General features: G+C 42.7%; 1 protein-coding gene across 2 annotated transcripts in view; it reads left to right on the forward strand.

Annotated features, from left to right (window-relative positions):
• Positions 1-954: 954 nt before the first annotated feature.
• Positions 955-19,809, forward strand: part of arhgdia (Rho GDP dissociation inhibitor (GDI) alpha) — a 54,023-nt gene continuing 35,168 nt past the window's right edge. Inside the window, exon 1 of one of the 2 annotated variants that reach the window (XM_060844766.1) lies at positions 955-1,087. The gene's annotated coding sequence lies outside the window, so the exon portion shown is untranslated. The remainder of the gene's footprint in view (positions 1,088-19,809) is intronic. The other variant, XM_060844767.1, reaches the window with a different exon arrangement.

A 19,809-nucleotide genomic window follows, 5' to 3' on the forward strand; every position in this document is an offset into this window, starting at 1 on the left:
ACTAATTGCCCAGAGGGCAATTAAGAGTCAACCACATTGGGTCTGGAGTCACATTCAGGCTAGAGCACTCAAGAATGGCAGCTTCCTCCCCTAAAGGGGAAGAAGTAAACCAAATGAGTTTTTCCAACAATTAGCAATGGTTTCTCACTTCCATTTTTTTATTGAATTCAAATTCCACTATCTGACTTGGCAGGATTTGAACCCATTAATCGATAGATGCGAGGCTGGAAGAGCACAACAGGTCTGACAGCATTCGAGGAGCAGGAAAGTTGGCGTTCTGGGTTGAAATCCTTCGCCAGGAGCTGGGTCACTGGATTAACATAATGTGGAGGTGTCCGTGTTGGAGTGGGATGGACAACGTTAAAACTCACATAACGCCAGGTTATAGGCCAACAGGTTTATTTGGCAGTACTAGCTTTCAGAGCGCTGCTCCTTCAGAGAGAGAGAAATTAGAAATTCTCTCTCTGAAGGCGCCATGCTCCGAAAGCTAGTGGCCTGGTGGTATTATGGCTGAACTGTTAATCCAATTAAAATCACACAACTGCAAATGTGTGATCTCCAGCATCTGCAGACCTCATTTTTTACTCGAAAATCACACAACACCAGGTTAGAGCCCAATAGGTTTATTTGGGAGCACTTGCCATCACTCTATCCTTCAGCTGATGGTTAGAGCCCAATAGGTTTATTTGGGAGCACTAGCCATCAGCTGAAGGATAGAGTGATGGCAAGTGCTCCCAAATAAACCTATTGGGCTCTAACCAGGTGTTGTGTGATTTTGAACTGGATTAACAGTTCAGCGATGATACCACTAGGCCACCAACTCCCTGTTGGCTGTGTGTCTAGGTGTACAGTAGTTGGGTCTTCAGGGAGATCCCACCCCAGGTCATCCCCTCACTGAGCTGCAGTACCCGCGACATGCCACTAGGGGATCAAGCCGGCGCTGACCGGAAGTGACGCACAGGGCCCACCCTGCTCGGTGTTGGGCGGAGAGAGAGAGAGAGAGAGACCGCTGGTTGCCCGCCCGTTAGTCAGTCAACCGGAGAGCGAGGGAGAGGGCCACGGCCGCTGGTCAGTGTCACTGAGCACGGTGAGAGGGGAATGGGGAGGACGGGGCGGCACGGACCGGACCGGACCGCGCTGTGATCCCGCGGGAGAGGGAGACCGCCCTCGTGGGGAGCGCTCCCGATCCGTAACGGCTGCTGCCCGCGGGCGCGGACCCGCGCTTTTTACCCCCCCGGGGCGCGGCCCCGCTCGTCTCTGTACCCGCTTTAGGGCATTTCCGCCCCCGCTTTACACCGGGAGCGCGCGAGGGATTTCGACCCCCCCACCCCTCGGGTCCTCGCAACGGGAACGCGCAGGGGATTTCACCCCCCCTCTCGGGTCCTCGCAACGGGAACGCGCAGGGGATTTCATCCCCCTCGGGTCCTCGCAACGGGAACGCGCAGGAAATCTTCCCCCCCCCCCCCCCCCCCCCAATTCCTTGCACTGGGGATCGCCCACCCTCATTTGCAGCGGGAACGCGCGGGATATTTGCCCCCCCCCCTTGCATCGGGAACGCGCTGAGGATTTCGCCCCCTTCCTTGCAGCAGAGCGCGTTCCCACTGGCTGCCCCTGATCTTAATCTAACTCTCCAACTAAAATATCAGGAATTGTGGAGGCTAGGTGCAGGAATGCTGCCTTTTCTAATGAGTGTGAATGTGGAATGGGGAAGGGACGGGAATGTGAGGAGTGCGGTGCAGAGGGGATTTTTATTTCTGATCTCTGAAGCAGGAATATGGCGGGTCACTTCCTGGTTTGTAATTTTTTTTGAATAAAACTACAATGTGTGATTAATCAGAGCGGCTAATAATCAGAAACTGTACTATTCCACTGGGTCCTGCAGTTTGGTGAAGCGCTAGATTAATTAAGCACTCACCAGGCAGTTTAGAAAAATTGCATTTCATTTGTTTTTTCCCCCTCTCTTTTATCCTGGGCAGAGAGAAACCTCCTGTGTTTCAGACCCAATTTCCAGCCCCCTTCTCCTACCCTGTTTTAACGGTTAGGGCGGTGTCCCCGCACCCGTTCCTCGCCTTTGCAGCTCGCACAGAAATCAGGAAACATTGCTTACTTACGCTTTTGAGATCGGAAATTTGCTACCCGTTTCTAATTCAATCTTCCATCTTTGTCAATCAGTCAAGAGCTCGCACGTTAGCTTTGCATAAGCTTCATCGGTTGATCAATGCGAGAGGGCATTAAAAAAGGTGTCTTTGTTGTACATCATACCGAGCAAAGGTTTAAATGCTGTGCGTGACGCTGTGTGTCAAACTGTTGGTACTTTCTCCTATTTTAGCCAGAGGGAAAGTAGGCTGCAGCATGCTCGGTTAGCCGGCCATATTGTTCATGCATATTCTTCGCCAAAATGATTCGCAAATAAAACTGGATTTTATTTTAAGACTGGGGTAACTGACATCAAGATATTTTATAATCAGAGAGGGCTTTGTTATAGGTAAGCAAAAGGCCTGTGTTTGTGCACATGGTTCCCTGCAAAAAGAAAACTCCCTCCTATTCCACTTATCTGCCATTTCCTTGTTAACTGTGTAATTTTTTTTGTTCAGAAGTGTACAATTCTGTTTTTCTTTTTAGCAATCTGCAGAAAACATCAGATTGCTAGTCAGACAATCCTAACACAATGTTCAGACCATATGGTTCAGACCATAATTCAGTTTCTTCTCACAATCACATTATTTTGGTGGCATCGAGAAAGTTCCAAGTTGACTCCCCCTCTGGTGTGTGTTGCCAGAAAGAGGGCATGCACGCCACCCTTTCTGCTCAGCTGACTTTGTCAAAGCATTATTAAATCAATGCCTGCTGTCCTTCGTTTTTCCAACATCATCAGCTTCAAATGTTTTCCAGTTTTTGCCTTCATAGATGCTGTGAACTTGGCATCAGTTGTTACCTTTGGAGAAGCGTGCCATGCTCTGCCATTTCTAAAGTTTGTCATAATGCCTCCTCGTGTTTTCCTGGAATAATCTTTATTGATCCTTTGTCAGAACCCTCAACCTGTAAAAAAAACATCCTGAGCAGATTTTGTCTTATGCCTGCCTTGCTGCAATAGCAGCACTCAAAGTGACAGGGAGGAGGAAGAGAGTGACAGGAAGTATGTCATGTTTGTGGCAAACTTGTAATTTATTGCATAAGTATGCTTTGCGCTTGCAATTTGATATTTCAACCTTGAGAAACAGTGGAATTCACATTGATAAACTTGGAGCTAATGTTTTAATGTCTGTATTTTAATTAATAAATTTAAATGACAAATTTTATGTCACTCGTCAAGAAATTGTCTGGCTATAACAAGGAAATGGTATCAGTGACTTAACCTAGTGGTGTTAGAAACGTGGTGACTCATAAAAGCATTTGGTGAACTCACCTTGTGGTTTGGGGAGTCTGTGCAGTGTTACAATGAATGATTCTGAAATAGATGTAACAAACCTGGTCTTTCTTAAATTAAGAACCATCTAAAGAATATTTGTATAGAGTACTGATACTCTTTATAGTTAATGTTTCCTTTGCTGATTGGAACGTATAAACTTTGCCATACCTTTGAAAAACTTACTCAATAAGGCCTTTAACCTGGAAGAAATACCAACTCTCTTTCTCTCTCTTTCTCTTTCTGTCTCGCGCGCTCTCTCTCTCTTGCACTTATCTCCCCCGCCCCACAAAAAAAGTCATGCACCTTTTTAACTATTCTACTAGAATGATTTGTCGTAATGGTCTAACCTTTTGCGAAACATGAGGGAAGTAGATTTTTCTAATGAATATAATTAACTTCATTTAGCAATTCAGTTGCTGCTATGTATTTTACTTATTTTCTACAGTATTGCTGACAGTTTCCTTCCATTTAACAGGACTGGGAAATGAGCTGCTTGCAGCAGTTATTTGCAGGTTTTATTGTGCTCCCAGGGGAGAAATACTCAGTATCTGCACTGTCTCCTCTCAGTTTGCATTGTTGAGATTGAAATATTTGGATATTAGCTATTTGAGATATGTTTTGGAAAGCTGAGGATTAATCTAACCATAGTGTGTAATATTTATCCCTCAGATATATTTTTCATCTAAATATTTGGGCCAAATGTTATTCATACTAAAACTTGGTCATGTACTAGACTTAATCTTCATTTCTATATATAATATATTCATGTGATTCAGAAGTGATGTTGGACCTTTAGTTCTTGGTTGCTGTGCTATTTCATAAGACATTAAACGGAGGCCACAGTTTCACTTTCTTACCTACCACCAATGCCCTTTGATTGCTGTAGTCAAGAATCTATTTACTGCTGCCCTAAAAGGTATTACACTTCACTCTACTCTCGGGTAGAATATTCCTGCTGCTCATTGTTCAGTGATTCCTTTCGGCAAGATGTGAGGATGATGGTGGAAGTGACTGTCTTCTCTTCGAGGGAGTAGTGTCCTCCAGGTTATGGCCAAGTTTCATCAATTTCTAATTGTGGGAAGTGGTCCAAATGGGGATGGGAGTGAATGAGAGTGCTTATACTGACTTTGACACTTCAGGGCCGAGCAGCTCAGCCGGATTTGATCCGGCAGTTCTGCCGACTGTCTTAAGACCATAAGACATAGGAGTGGAAGTAAGGCCATTCGGCCCATCGAGTCCACTCCGCCATTCAAACATGGCTGATGGGCATTTCAACTCCACTTACAAGTGTTCTCCCCGTAGCCCTTAATTCCTCGAGACAACAAGAATCTATCAATCTCTGTCTTGAAAACATTTAGTGTCCCGGCCTCCATTGCACCTTGTGGCAATGAATTCCACAGGCCCACCAGTCTCTGGCTGAAGAAATGTCTCCGCATTTCTGTTCTGAATTGACCCCCTCTAATTCTAAGGCTGTGTCCACGGGTCCTAGTCTCCTCGCCTAATGGAAACAATTTCCTAGCGTCCACCCTTTCCAAGCCATGTATTATCTTGTACGTCTCTATTAAGTCTCCCCTTAATCTTCTAAACTCCAATGAATACAGTCTCAGGATCCTCAGCCGTTCCTCATATGTTAGACCTACCATTCCAGGGATCATCCGTGTGAATCTCCGCTGGACACACTCCAGTGCCAGTATGTCCTTCCTGAGGTGTTGGGACCAAAACTGGACACAGTACTCCAAATGGGGCCTAACCAGAACTTTATAAAGTCTCAGTAGCACATCGCTGCTTTTATATTCCACCCCTCTTGAGATAAGTGACAACATCGCATTCACTTTCTTAATCACGGACTCAACCTGCATGTTTACCTTTAGAGAATCCTCGACTAGCACTCCCAGATCCCTTTGTACTTTGGCTTTACGAATTTTCTCACCATTTAGAAAGTAGTCTGTGCTTTTATTCTTTTTGCCAAAGTGCAAGACCTCGCATTTGCTCACGTTGAATTCCATCAGCCGTTTCCTGGACCACTCTCCCAAACTGTCTGGATCCTTCTGTAGCCTCCCCACTTCCTCAGTACTACTGCCTGTCCACCTAACTTTGTATCTTCTGCAGACTTCGCTAGAATGCCCCCAGTCCCTTCATCCAAATCATTAATATATAATGCGAAAAGCTGTGGCCCCAACACTGAACCCTGTGGGACATCGCTTGTCACTGGCTGCCATTCCGAAAAAGAACCTTTTATCCCAACTCTCTGCCTTCTGTCAGACAGCCAATCCTCAATCCATCCCAGTAGTTCACCTCGAACACCATGGGCCCTCACCTTGCTCAGCAGCTTCCCGTGTGGCACCTTATCAAATGCCTTTTGAAAGTCTAGATAGACCACATCCACTGGGTTTCCTTGGTCTAACCTACTTGTCACCTCTTCAAAGAATTCCAACAGGTTTGTCAGGCATGACCTCCCCTTACTAAATCCATGTTGACTTGATCTAATCAGACTCTGCTCTTCTAAGAATTTAGAAACCTCATCCTTAATGATGGATTCTAGAATTTTACCTTGCCTTTGAGGGAGGAGTGTTCTCTGGGTTCTGGACTAGATTGGGTTGGGATATCTGGTCGGCAAGGATGAGTTGGACCACTGGGTCTGTTTCCGTGCTGTACATCTCTATGACTATCAATAATTTATCAACACCCATGAGGCTAATGCCTAAAACCTACAATGGTATGAAAGATAACCTGGGCTCATGGTAACCTATGGAGAAAGTGAGGACTGCAGATGCTGGAGATCAGTGCTGAAAAATGTGTTGCTGGAAAAGCGCAGCAGGTCAGGAGCATCCAAGGAGCAGGAGAATCGAAGTTTCGGGCATAAGCCCTTCTTCAGGAATGAGGAAGGTGTGCCAAGTAGTCTAAGATAAAAGGTAGGGAGGAGGGACTTGGGGGAGGGGCGTTGGGAATGCGATAGGTGGAAGGAGGTTAAGGTGAGGGTGATAGGCTGGAGAGGGGGTGGGAGCGGAGAGGTCGGGAAGATTGCAGGTCAAGAAGGCGGTGCTGAGTCTGAGGGTTGGGACCAAGATAAGGTGGTGGGATGGGGGGGAGAGGGGAGGGGAAATGAGGAAGCTGGAGAAATCTGCATTCATCCCTTGTGATTGAAGGGTTCCTAGGCGGAAGATGAGGCGCTCTTCCTCCAGGCGTCATGTTGCCATGGTCTGGCGATGGAGGAGGCCTAGGACCTGCATGTCCTTGGTGGAGTGGGAGAGAGTATTAGTGTTCAGCCAGGGGGCGGTTGGGTTGGTTGGTGCGGGTGTCCCAGAGGTGTTCTCTGAAAAGTTCCGCAAGTAGGCGGCCTGTCTCCCCAATGGAGAGGAGGCCACATCGAGTGCAGCGGATGCAGTAAATGATGTGTGTGGAGGTGCAGGTGAATTTGTGACGGATATAGAAGGATCCCTTGAGGCCTTGGAGGGAAGTGAGGGGGGAGGTGTGGGCACAGGCTTTGCATTTCTTGCGGTTGAAGATGCCAAGAGTGGAGTTTGGGTTGGTGGGGGGTGTGGACCTGACGAGGGAGTCGCGGAGGAAGTGGTCCTTCTGGAACGCTGAAAGGGGAGGGGAGGGAAATATATCCTTGGTGGTGGGGTCTGTTTGGAGGTGGCGGAAGTGACGAAGGATGAAATGATATATCTGGAGGTTGGTGGGGTGGTAGGTGAGGGCCAGTGGGGTTCCATCCTGGCGGCGATTGGAGGGGTGGTGTTCAAGAGTGGAGGAGTGGGAAGTGGAGGAGATGTGGTGGAGAGCATCATCAACCACGTCTGAGGGGAAATTGCGGTCTTTGAAGGAGGAGGCCATTTGGGTTGTTTGTATTGGAATTGATCCTTCTGGGAGCAGATGCGGCGGAGGTGAAGGAATTGGGAATATGGGATGGCGTTTTTACAGGGGGACAGGGTGGGAGGAGGTGTAATCTAGGTACCTGTGGGAGTCGGTCGGTTTATAGTAAATATCCGTGTTGTGTCTGTCGCCCAAGATAGAAATGGAGAGGTCTAGGAAGCGGAGGGAGGAGTCTGAGACGGTCCAGGTAAATTTGAGGTTGGGGTGGAAGGTGTTGGTAAAATGGATGAACTGACAAAATTGGTCATTAAAATCAACTCCATATTATCATGCCTTAATGAATTTTGGGCTAGACGTGATGTTGATCTTTTCTTCCATTGCCTCCATCTCTGTGTCCATTTCTTTGAACAAGAGCCCTTTCCCTGTCCCACAGATCCCTTCATCTGTCTCCACACTCTCCTTCATCTGTCTCCACACTCTCCTTCCACCTGGACCCCCTCTGGTCTTTTTCCTGCACTCAGCCTTTTCACTGAGAACTGTTGATGTGACATCGGTTGCCTTAATTTCTCTGCCCCACTCACCTATTTGAATATATCTCCGTCAACTGACTGTAGTCCGTGCGCTCAGGTTCAATGCTGACTTTGTCATCAAGTCTGCTGACATGTATGGTCCTACTGTTGTCTGATGTACTGACACCTACCTTGTCAAGGCTGTGCGCCAGATCTGAGGCACAACCTCCTATCTCCCCATGGACCATGACCCACTATTGAGCATCAGGCTATTACACCCATGATTCTCACCAACGTCATCTCATCTGGGGATCTTCCTCTGACAACCTCCCAGCTCGTACTCCCCAAATCCCATACAGCCTGTTTCTGTAGAGAGAAAGGCTTTTTATTTGTAATTTCTACTATATACAACTGAAACAGTTAAAAACAAGACACCGTTCCTCCAGAACAGAGGGTGCTACATGGACAGCACAAACTACGCGGCATAAAGTGCACAACCCGCAAGTTACAGTGTAATAGAAGAATGATGAATAATAGACATTTTTTCAGCAGCAATTCAATGTTATGCAAAGAATTTCACATGGGAAAGCTCCACTCATACTATGTTAAGAAGCCTGATGGCTTGGGGGAAGAGACTGTTGCACAGTGTGGGTGTGAGAGACCATATCCTCCAGTATCTTCTGCCAGATGGCAGAAGGGAGAAGAGTTTGAGTGAGGGATGTGTTAGCCATAGCTTTTTGGGTGCAGCGTGTGGTGTAAATGTCTTTAATGGAAGGAAGAGAGACTCTGATCTTCTCAGCTGTCCTCACTCTCCAGGTCTTATGATCCAAGACAGTGCAATTCCTGAACCAGACAGTGTTGCAGCAGCACAGGGTACTCTCAATAAACCCTGTGTAGAATTTGATGAGGATGGGGGTTGGGAGGTGGGCTTTCCTCGGCCTGCACAGAAAGTAGAGATGATGCTGGGCTTTCTTGGCTATAGAGCTGGTGCTGAGGGTTCAGGTTAGATTCTTAAGCAGATGTACGCCAAGAAATTTGGTGCTCTTCATGATCTCCACGGGGGAGCCATTAATGTCCAGCGGAGAGTGGTCGCTCTGTGCCTTCCTGAAGTCAACAACCATCTTTTTCGTTGTGTTCACGTTCAGAAACAGGTTGGTGGCTCTGCATCAGTCCGTTAACTACTGCATCTCCTCTCTGTATGTTGATGAGACCTACTACAGTCGTATCGTCAGCAAATTCGATGATGTGATTTGACCTGTGCATTGCTGCACAGTCACGTGTCAGCAGGGTGAACAGCAGTGGATTGAGCACACAGCCCTGGGGGCCCCATGCTCAGTGTGATGGCATTGAAGGTGCTGTTCCCAATCCAGACTGACTGACTGAGGTGTCCCAGTCAGGAAGTCCAGGATCTAGTTACAAAGGGAGGCATTTAGGCCTAACAGACTCATCTTTCCAATCAGGTGCTGAGGAATGCTAGTGTTAAATGCATCTGTTGCGCGGTTGGGTCGATCTGTGAACTGCAGGGTGTCCAGTGAGGAGGGGCAACAGGATCTACCTTCACAAAATCCATAAACAGGACTACCTGGACAGATCTGTTGTTACTGCCCCATGGAACTGATTTCTTCCTACATTGACTCAATTTTTTTTTCTTCCCTCGTCCAGTTCCTTCCCACTTACATCCACGCTTTTACTGTTGCTTTGCGTTGGTTTCAAAATTTCCAGTTCACAGCAGGAGCTGCTGCCTCTTCACCATGGATGTGCAATCCCTTTATACATCCATCTGTCCCCATCAGGATGGTCTCAGCACACTCCCCTTTTTCCTGGAAAGAAGACCCGAACACCCCCATCCATGACCAGCCTCCTCCCCCAGGCTGAGCTCATCCTCTCTTGGAACAACGACCCCTTTAACTCTCTCTCTGTCTTCAGGTCAAAGGTGTGGTCATGGGTACTTGATAGGTAAAACTGGGCCTGTCTCTTTGTGGGGTATATGATATATTCCTTATTCCAATCTTACTTGGGAACCCTACCTACAACTCTTTCTGCCTTCCATTTGTGTTCTGAACTGAAAAATTTGTCAACTTTACTTCCAGTCCCTGCCCTTGCCTTCACCTGGTCCATCTCTGACTCCTCCCTTCCCTTCCTCGACATCTCTGGGATAGGCTGATTATGGATATCCATTATAAACTCACTGATTCCCACAGAAATGTGGACTACGGACTCTGACATCCTGCTTCCTGCAAGATCTCCACCTCATTCTCCCTGTTTCTTTGTCTCCATAACATCTGTTTTGATGATGCCATTTTCCACTGGGGAACCTGAAATGGCCACCTTTTTGTCTACTGATGATTCTCCACTACTATAAGTGAGAGGGCCCTTGGCCATGTTTGAGCCATCTCCTGTCTTCACCTCTCTTTCCTCCTACAGCAATAGTAGGATCACTCTGGTCCTCACTATCCCTTCAGCCTCTGCATCCAAAAGATTGTAAGTCACCATTTCTGTTACCTCCAAAAGGTTTCTACAACCAGACACACATTCCCCTCCCCTCTCCTGTCAACCATTCCACAGGGATAGTTCCCTCTGGGACATACTGGTCCACTTTTACCTTACTGTAAACACCTGCCCACACCCAGAGGACTTCCTATGCAATCACTGGAGGTGTAACATTTGCCTGTTTAGCTCCTCCCTCGAGGCCCGAGGCCACTATATACCTTCCAGGTGAAGCAGCAATTTACCTGTACTTCATTCAACCTAGTCCACTTCCCAATATTTGTTCACCTGTATCAGGAAGGTGAAACACAGACTGAGTGACCGCATTGCAGAACGCTTTTTCTGTCAGTAAAAACGATACAGAACTTCCAGTGGCCTACAACTTCAAAACATCACTGTGTTCCCACACCAAACATTTCTGTCTCAGGCCTGCTGCAGTGTTCCAGCGACCACAATGCAAGCTTGAAGAACAGCATCTCATTTTCTGCTCGGGGACCCTGAAGCCTCTAGGACTCAATATCAAGTTCAATAACTTTAGCGCTGGATTCCATCCTCTCTTTTTGTCCATTTCCATACCCAGTTCTGTTATGACATGGGTTGCTTTTTAGCACAGCCAACCCATTTTTACTCACTCAGCCTATTATCACATTACACTGTTTGCTTTCAGCGTAGACTACCTTTCCCTGCTACTCTGTTTTCCATCACCAGTTTTTGTTCTGTCTTGACATGCCATCCCTATTCCTTTCATATCTTTGTCTGTTCCTCTACCTGTTGGTTCTTGTATTAATTTCACATTTTCGTGATTTGTTACCTTTCCTAGCATTATTAATGTAAGTACTAATGCAGCAAAATGATCATTAAATGAAGAAGAGTCTTGATATGCAAATCCCTGCCTCTTCAGAAGAAAGGCTTTAAGTTTTGCAAATAAACCTGTCTAACATTGCTCACCAAATTACTCTCTAATTTTTAAGAACTAATTTGGTTGCTTCATTAATATCTGCTGTATAATAGTATACAGATTGCAATTGGGCTGTCATAATCCATATCACAACCATGACAAGTTGTGAACTGATTTGGACCATATAGCCTCCAAAAGCACAATACAGAAAATGGGATGATGCAGGATGCCATATAGATATTTTTAATCAACCAGTTCAGAAATGTTGAGACATCCTTTGAGCAGATGGGATTTGAACCTAGCCTATTGCCTGCAGTATACTGTGTATTGATAGTCTCAGTTCCATGGCAGTCACCTTGCAGTCTATTTTATTGTATCAGTGATTTATTAACTTGAAATTGTGCTGTGTAAATAGTGCCTAATAAGATAGTTTGTAATCATTTACTGTCATTAGCAACAATTTCTGGGCTTCAGACAATGTAATGAAAACACCCGAAACAAATATTAATTTCTGCCATTTAATTTCTCACTGCTGTCATACATTGTGTACACAATCTTATATGAACGTGTATTCATAATGGGTTTCTGAAAATATTATCCAAGCTTGCTAGAAGAGGCAATAACTATATAGTCTGTTACCATATCTTTCCAGTATTGTGATGAATGTGACCAATTATTTCCCTATAGAACTGTTCTGTACATAAAATTGTTGTAATTTTACAACAATTACTGACCTTTGTGCAGCTCAGTAATTTTGCTTTGCAATATTGTTGCAACATGTTACCATAAGCTGGTAATATTTTGACAGGTATGCTACAGAAATTGTTTTCATATTACAGACAATAACAATAATGCAGTTCCAGTCTAAAGTTAGCATTTTTCAATCAATTACAGTGCATAACAGCAATGTGTTTGAACAGCAGCTAAGAACTGTAATGCAGATGTAATAAAATTCATGTTTATGTAACTAAAATGATGTACAAGTTTGAGTCCACAAGGAGTTGAAGAAATGTTTATTGTAGCTTTTCTAATTGGAGGTAGTTGCTGTCGGATACGGAAATTGAAATGCTTGAATAACAAATCACTGTTAATCTCATGTAATGTTTGGTCTGATCTTCCAGTGGTAGGAATGAAACATGGTTGGACCACTGTTTGGATACAGAGGGAAGCATCTTGTTCACATTTCATAAGTTATTGTTAATATAGAGAACTGTCTGCAGGGTGGGAAGAATTTTGCATTGTTTGCTAGCATCCATCTGTTGCATCTCAAGCCGTCAGCTTTTAGTCACTTCTGTTCTTTGTAGTTCAACTTTATCTAATGTGGCAATCCCATTATTCATGTTAATTTTGATAGTTGGGGAGCAGTGTCCTCTTGTTGTAAATGAAAAATATTGCCACAGAATATCAATAATCCTATGTGTTCCTTGAGCATTAAACATAACTGACCTTGAGCCTGTGAATAAACATTATGCCAGTTCTTAACTTTGTAACCATATGATTTCTCAATGTCAATTGGAGTAATGTGAATATATCTATGGCTGAGAGTAAATGATTGAGCAGTGTGTGCTCAAGTGAAATGGTTTTAAAACAACTTACTGAAAATATTTTATACTAATCTTTGTGATGTGCTGAGTTGTATTTAATATTAGAATCCCTAGTGTGTTTTAAATATCTGGATTGCATTTTCATTTAGATGTATGGAATAAGTACAGAAACAACTTGTTGCTTGTGTTTGTTAAAGCCAGCCAGATTTATTTTTATGATATTGCAGGGGAATTCTACTAATCGGTTTTATATCAGAATTGCTGATCATAATTCCTTGTAATTCAGACACCTAATAGTAACTATAAACAATATTCAAATGCTCCTGTTGGAACTCTGAATGGAAACTTTTACAGAAGAAACACCACTTACTGCACAGCTCTCCAGAGAGGGGGTTGACACACCCAAAGTGGTGTCCTGAACAAAGCCTTGGGGTGGTTTGCTTCAGATAGTAGTGGCTGCCCTAGTGCTCTGACTGAGTGAACACCTGCAGAGCAATAAAAATAGTAAGCCTGGCGGTGCTTTAAAAATAAAACATTGAATTCCCTCCCACCTCAAGTGACACCCCACTTGCACCAATGGGACAAGTGTTTGCAAGTAATTGAAATCCGTGGGGGAAACAATTTTCAGGGTGTAAGTCATGTGATGATGTTTCACTTTATTTTTGAAATAAAAGCTATTTTTAGGTATTTGGGTTATAGAGTTGCATTGCAGGGTTTGCAATGCAAATTGTTTGGGATTTGCATGTATATGTTTTTAGATTCCCTACAGTGTGGGAACAGGCCCTTTGGCCCTCCAAAGAGTAACTCCTCCTGATCCATTTCCCTCTGACTAATGCACCTAACACTATGGGCAATTTAGCATGGCCAGTTCACCTGACCTGTGGGAGGAAACCGGAGCACCCGAAGGAAACCCACGCAGACACTGAGAATGTGCACATTCCACACACAGTTGCCCAAGGCTGGAATCGAACCTGGGTCCCTGGTGCTGTGAGGCGGCAGTGCTAACCACTGAGCCAATTTTGTGGCATTTCAGCAAATGTTTTGAATTATATTAAAAATTATACAATAATACAAGAAAACTTCAAACCAATTGAAAATTCAAATAATTGTGCAAAAATGACTGGTCAGAACACAGTAACTCAAAGGGTAATCAGAAAGAGAAAATTAGTATGGGAGGAAGCTAACTTTACTTTTAACACTTTTTAAGGTTAGTAATGTAAATGTAGATCATCTAAAGGGTGAGAATTGGGAGTTACCAGATGATAAAGAAATGGCAGATGTAATGACTAAATATTTTGCTTCAGAATTCACTACAGACAATACAAAAAAGTCCCAATAATTCTTGTGAATCATGAGGTTGAAGGAAGAAAGGGATTTAGTGAAATTATCAGCACCAGGGAAGTGGTACTGAGTAAACTGATGGAGCTGCAGGTTTATAAGACTCTGGGTCCTGTTTGACTTCCTGGTGTCAATAATTGGGCAGGAATTGGTGCTAATATTCCAAAGATTCTGGAAGGGTTTCATCAGACTGAAGAGTAGCAAATATCCTTCTATTCAAGAAGGGAGGAAAGCAGGTAACTTTCCATCAGTTAGTTTGACCTGTTGCTGACTAGCATCTAGTGAAGAAGCAACACTCAAAACTAGTGTTTTCAACAAACCCATTGGATTATAACCCGGTATTGAAGTTTTTGACCTTGTCACAGGAAAGGATTGTAATTGGTCATTAAGGAGGTTATAAATGGGCGCTTGGAGGCAGTGGCCAAGGTTCCAGAGATTGTATGAAGTAGGAGTTCCTGGTGTAAGGGGTAACATACCGATATGGAAAGAAAATGGGCTCTCTGGCACAAAGGTGTTCGTGGAAATGATCTTCCTCAGATTGGCAAGATGTGACAAGCAGCGATTTGTGTTGAGCTGTCAATTTTACAATTTATGTCAATGACTTAGAGCGACAGTAGCCACATTTGCAAATGACACAAAGATAGGTAGGAAAATATTTTAAGAGGATATAAAGAGACTACAGAGGGGATACAGGTAGATTAAGTTAATGGGCAAGGAATCTGGCAGATGGCAGGATAATATCAGAAAATGTGAGGTTGTTCGCTTTGGTTCAGAATTTTAAAAACAGTATTTAAATGCAGAACAGCAACAATTCCAAAGTACTGAAGCTAGTTAATTCTTTGAGAGAAATTGAATGTAAAATATGTTAAGTTTCAGTTGTACATGCACTGGTGAGACAAATCTCATACTGTGTGCAGTTTTGGCATCCTTATTTAAGGATGTAACTGCATTGGAGGTGCATCAGAGGAGGTTTACTGGGTGGGGACTTGAAAATAAGGGTGTTGTCTAATGAGGAAAGATTGTACAAGCTAGGCTTGATTTCATCATAATTTAGAGTGTGGGTGATCTGATTGGAATTTATAAGATTCTGAATGCTGTTGACAGATGGACTTGGAAAGAATGCTTCCTCATGTGGGTAAGTCCAGAACCAGAGTTTCAAAATTAAGAGTTTGGGCTTTTATGCAAAGATGAAGGAAATGTTCTTCACTTGGTGGAATGTGCAACTTTGGCACTCTTTGCCTGAAGAGATGAGACTCATTGAATATTTTTAAGAAAGTGGTAGACTTTTGTTAGGCATGGGAAGTAGGTTTGGGTAGATAAAAATGTGGATTTTGGATCACAAATAAGTTGACCATGGTCTAATTAAATGGCATGGCAGGCTTAAAGGACATACCCCTAATTCATTTAGTGATTTTTTTTACCCTCAGGTGAAGGCAGTTAGGATTGGCTCAAAAATGCTGGCCTTGCCAGTGAAGCCCACATCCCATGAAGGAATAAAAAATGGGTGTGGTTTAAGGTTCTGATTCCATGGCATTCGTGGTGAAAACTTAGAATGATTGTGGGTTTTCTTGTATCCCTTTTTGATTATTTTCTGTTTTTCTGTTGCTTTGTAAAACTGACTGCAGGTTATTAAAACATTTTAGTACTACATCAGTATTCTGTGTCTACTTGTGGATTTCATGATTGTTCATTTGTTCTAAGTTAATTATTTGCTTTTTGGGTATGCATTCTTTTAAAATGTAGTGTTGGTGACTCCCAATATTACAAATTTTTTTCATCTCAGCCCAGGAGCAAGTCTGCAGACTTGCCCATGGCAGAGACCAGGTAGTTTTATTTTTTCATTTGTCGATGTGGGCATCGTTGATTGGGCCGGCATTTATTGCCCATCCCTAGTTGTTGTTGAGAAACACCGAAACCCTCAACAGAAAATCCTGGCAAGTAAAATAATCATTTCAATGAATCCTGTAGACTGGGATCATTGAACTGACTTGCAGATTTTCTTTTACACCCTCCATTTTTTTTTGTCAGTCTCTGTAGTTGTCTAAGAAGGTTGTAGAGTTATGTGTTAATAGTTCAGAGATTCTAACCACAGGTTAACAACTATTTACTTTTAATAAATAGCTTTTGTTAAGTACTGACGTCTGGTCTGTTTTGTGAACCTGCATCTATTCAAAAGCTAAATTGGGGACTTCACACACATTGTCATGAAAGTTTAAAAATGTTATTAATGCTGGTAATAGTGGGTATTGATTTCTGGTGCACTACTCAGAGGTGTGACATTCTGGAGAAATCCCTCAGGTTAAATTATTCTTATTGTTAAAAACGGTGTTTCTATTTGGTTTTTCAGTTCATACTAATATGTATTAAACAAGAGATTCTCATTGAATGCATCCTAGAATTTCTGAAATGGTGTAATAATTTAAAATTGTTCCATAATGTGTTCCAAGCACACAATTATTGAAGTGCAACAGACTCCTCTGTTATTGCCCGGTTTGCCTATCAAAAGATCCCTGTCTAAAGCTTGAGTCATGGCAACTGGTTGATGTAAGCAGACTTATCTACAGTGGAGAGTCCTCAGTCTTTGCATCATGGACTGGTAACTTTTGTCCTGCTACTTTCTTTCAGTTTAGGAATTATTGCATATGTTTGTAAAAGATGGTGTATTTTATTTGAATTAATTATGTAATTGACCCTACTCTGAAGCCGGTCATTATGTAACTGGTTGTCAGTTCAATTTGCAAATCTCAGGTTGTCTCCAATTGGTGTTGATTATCTCAGTTTGCATCACCACCTTTGCGTTTATTGTTGTGAACATTAGTTTAGATTCTGGTCAAAAACTGCTCTAAGTTTGAACCAACTACATCACAGAGTCATGGAAATATACATCACAAAACAGACCCTTCACTCCAACTTGTCCTTGCCAACCAGATATCCAATATCAATCTAGTCCCACTTAGCAGCATTTCAATATTTTATCTTTTCATTCAAGGTGAAAGAAAACTGTTTCAGTCTTGTGTCCTAGTGTAAAATCTACTCCAATATCTTTTACTTCTCAAACTTGACATTTAATGTTGTGGCATCTAAAATTATTACAAACCCAGTCCTGTTTGTAAACATGGAGATTTATCATTGGTGATATTTTTTGCTGTCAATTATATACAGGCCAGATTTTGGATTTCTACATTTATGTTTTCCATAATGAATATTTGTTAATTTAAATATCAACGGTATACTGTGGTATGAGAATCAAGCGAGTGTCTTGGGTTGAAGAGAGCATCCTGTAGATTGGGCTGTTTGTGTGGGTTAATTACTGTTATAGAGTCCTACAGCATGGAAGATTGATGAATTGCTTTGATTTGCCTTTAAATTGAGGGTCATTTACCATCTCAATTGAATCCTGGGTTTCTGTTGAAAGTTAGTGATTACATCATATGTACAGGTGCTGTAACCTTGGTCATGATGTGAATTTGGTAGAAGTCTCAAATTAGATTTTAGGTATGTAGCTTTAATTTCACTTACCTTTTTATGTTTGAAATGTGTTTACAGAAACCATTTTAAAATAAGTACAGTAACCTCAGGCCATTATCCATAACAAGAGTATGGATGGGGAAATGCAACATTCAAAGTGATAGATAACTGTTATTTCAGAATAACAATCAACCTTGGGTAAATGGTGTCCACTTGTTTATATCTAAGTACATCTCTTTTCCCATTGTATTTAAACTGTTGAAAGGAATTTCCACTTGCTAATTTAATAAGTGGGCATAGATATGCTGGCCTAAAAATTATTTGGAGATGCCAGTGTTGGACTGGGGTGTACAAAGTTAAAAATCACATAACACTAGGTTATAGTCCAACAGGTCTATTTGGAGGCACTAGGTTTTGGAGTGCGGCTCTTTCATTAGGCGGTTGTGTGATATAACCACCTGATGAAGGAGCAGTGCTCCAAAAGCTAGTGCCTCCAAATAAAGCTGTTGGACTATAACCCAGTGTTGTGGTTTTTAACTTTGGCCTAAAAACATTTCACTTTTACTAGTGAGGGTGAATCTGCTTTGCAATGGATTGAGTTTTGGTTGATAATAGATGGTTCCTCATTTCTAAATGCAATTTCTGAGTGGCTACTTAGTGGGCAATACAAAGTCTACTAATTCTAGCACTGTTGGTTGAGTTTTCCCCTCCATCCCAAAGCTTAATTGAAATAGAAATGACTGTTGTAGTTATTCATAGGTTGACAGCATTAATAGTGGAGCAAAGGAAAAAGCAAGGCAAGGTCAGGCTGCTGATTATTATCTGCTGACCTCCTGTTGGAAACCAAATTGCCTGAGGATAGGATTGTGTACAGCAAAATGACATCTCCAAAGGTTCCTGCAGTAGCATGTGCCTGGGAATTGCATTAAAGAGTTTGCCTTTGGGAGAATGGACAAAATTGTCAATTTCTAGAAAATTAAACTCCAGTGCACCTGGTCAAAATTTACCTTCAGCTCACTCATAATCTGGGTACACATATTGAAGTAATTTAGAGGTGTTCATTTTAATTAGCCCCCACTAAAACTCATTAAAATACGATGCACCCAGTTTAAGGTGTGTGGGTTTATGAAGTACACAGTACTACAAAAATACATTTTCAGGTTTCCTTGCATGCATTTACACAAAAAGAAGAAATAAAGAGCAAGAGTAGGTCTTTCAGCTTATCAAGCCGGCTCCTCCATTCAAAATGATGGCTGATCTTCTATCTAAATGCTATATTCCTGACCGCTCCCTATATACCCTTTGCACCTTTTAATGTCCAGTAATCTCTCTCTCAAATATATTCAGAAACCTGGTCTACTTTTATATTGTAGAGAATTCCATGGTCACTACTCTGTGAATGAAGCAATATCTGCTCGTTCCAGTCCTAAGTTGTATTAGGGATAGAGGGAAAAAAGTGACCACTTTCTCTTAGACCTTTAGCTGGGGAAACGCTATCCTGCATATAACCTGTCCATCCCTATCCTTCAACATGCCTCCCATCCCAGGAATCAGCCTGGTGACGCTTTGTCGAACTCCTGCTCTAACAAATATCTTTCCCTGGGTAGCCATGATATGAGGGCCCAGTATTGGACTGGGGTGGACAAAGTTAAAAATCTCTCAACTCCAGGTTATAATTCCAGCAGGTTTATTTGCAACTACTAACTTTCGGAGCACTGCTCCTCCTCCAGGCAGCTACTGATGAATGAGTAGCACTCCGAAAGCTAGTATTTCCAAATAAACCTTTTTTAGAAAGAGGCATAAGCTGTGCACAATATTCCAGGTATGGTCTCACCAAAGCCTTGTAACAACTGCAACACATCTTTACTTATGCATTCTCATTCTCTTGCAATTAAAATGAGTGCTGTATTCCAATTGCCTCCCAAATTGCTTGCTGCCTCTTTCAGTGGATTAGGATACCCAGATCCCATTGTGTAGCAACATTCCCCAGTCACTTTAAATACTCTGCCATTCTGTTTTTCGTATTGAAGTGGAAACTTCATACTTAGAGGTTCAACTGCATCTGACATGTACTGTACTTATATAAATTGCCCCGAACCCTCTTCTACAACAGTCAATTTTTTCCAGTTTTGTCACCAGTTGATTTGGAAGCATTACATTTACACCCCTCAGCCAAATTGTAAATATGCATTGTGAATAACTAGATGCAAGCACTAATCTGTGTGGTATCCCAGTAGTCACTGCCTTCCACAGGGACAATTATCCAATTATCCTAACTGTTTTCTGTCTGTTAACCAGTTCTTAAACCATGGTAATATACTGTCTCCATTCCCATGTCCTTCA

This window comes from Hemiscyllium ocellatum, chromosome 25, assembly GCF_020745735.1.
Source record: "Hemiscyllium ocellatum isolate sHemOce1 chromosome 25, sHemOce1.pat.X.cur, whole genome shotgun sequence".
Lineage (NCBI taxonomy): Eukaryota > Metazoa > Chordata > Chondrichthyes > Orectolobiformes > Hemiscylliidae > Hemiscyllium > Hemiscyllium ocellatum.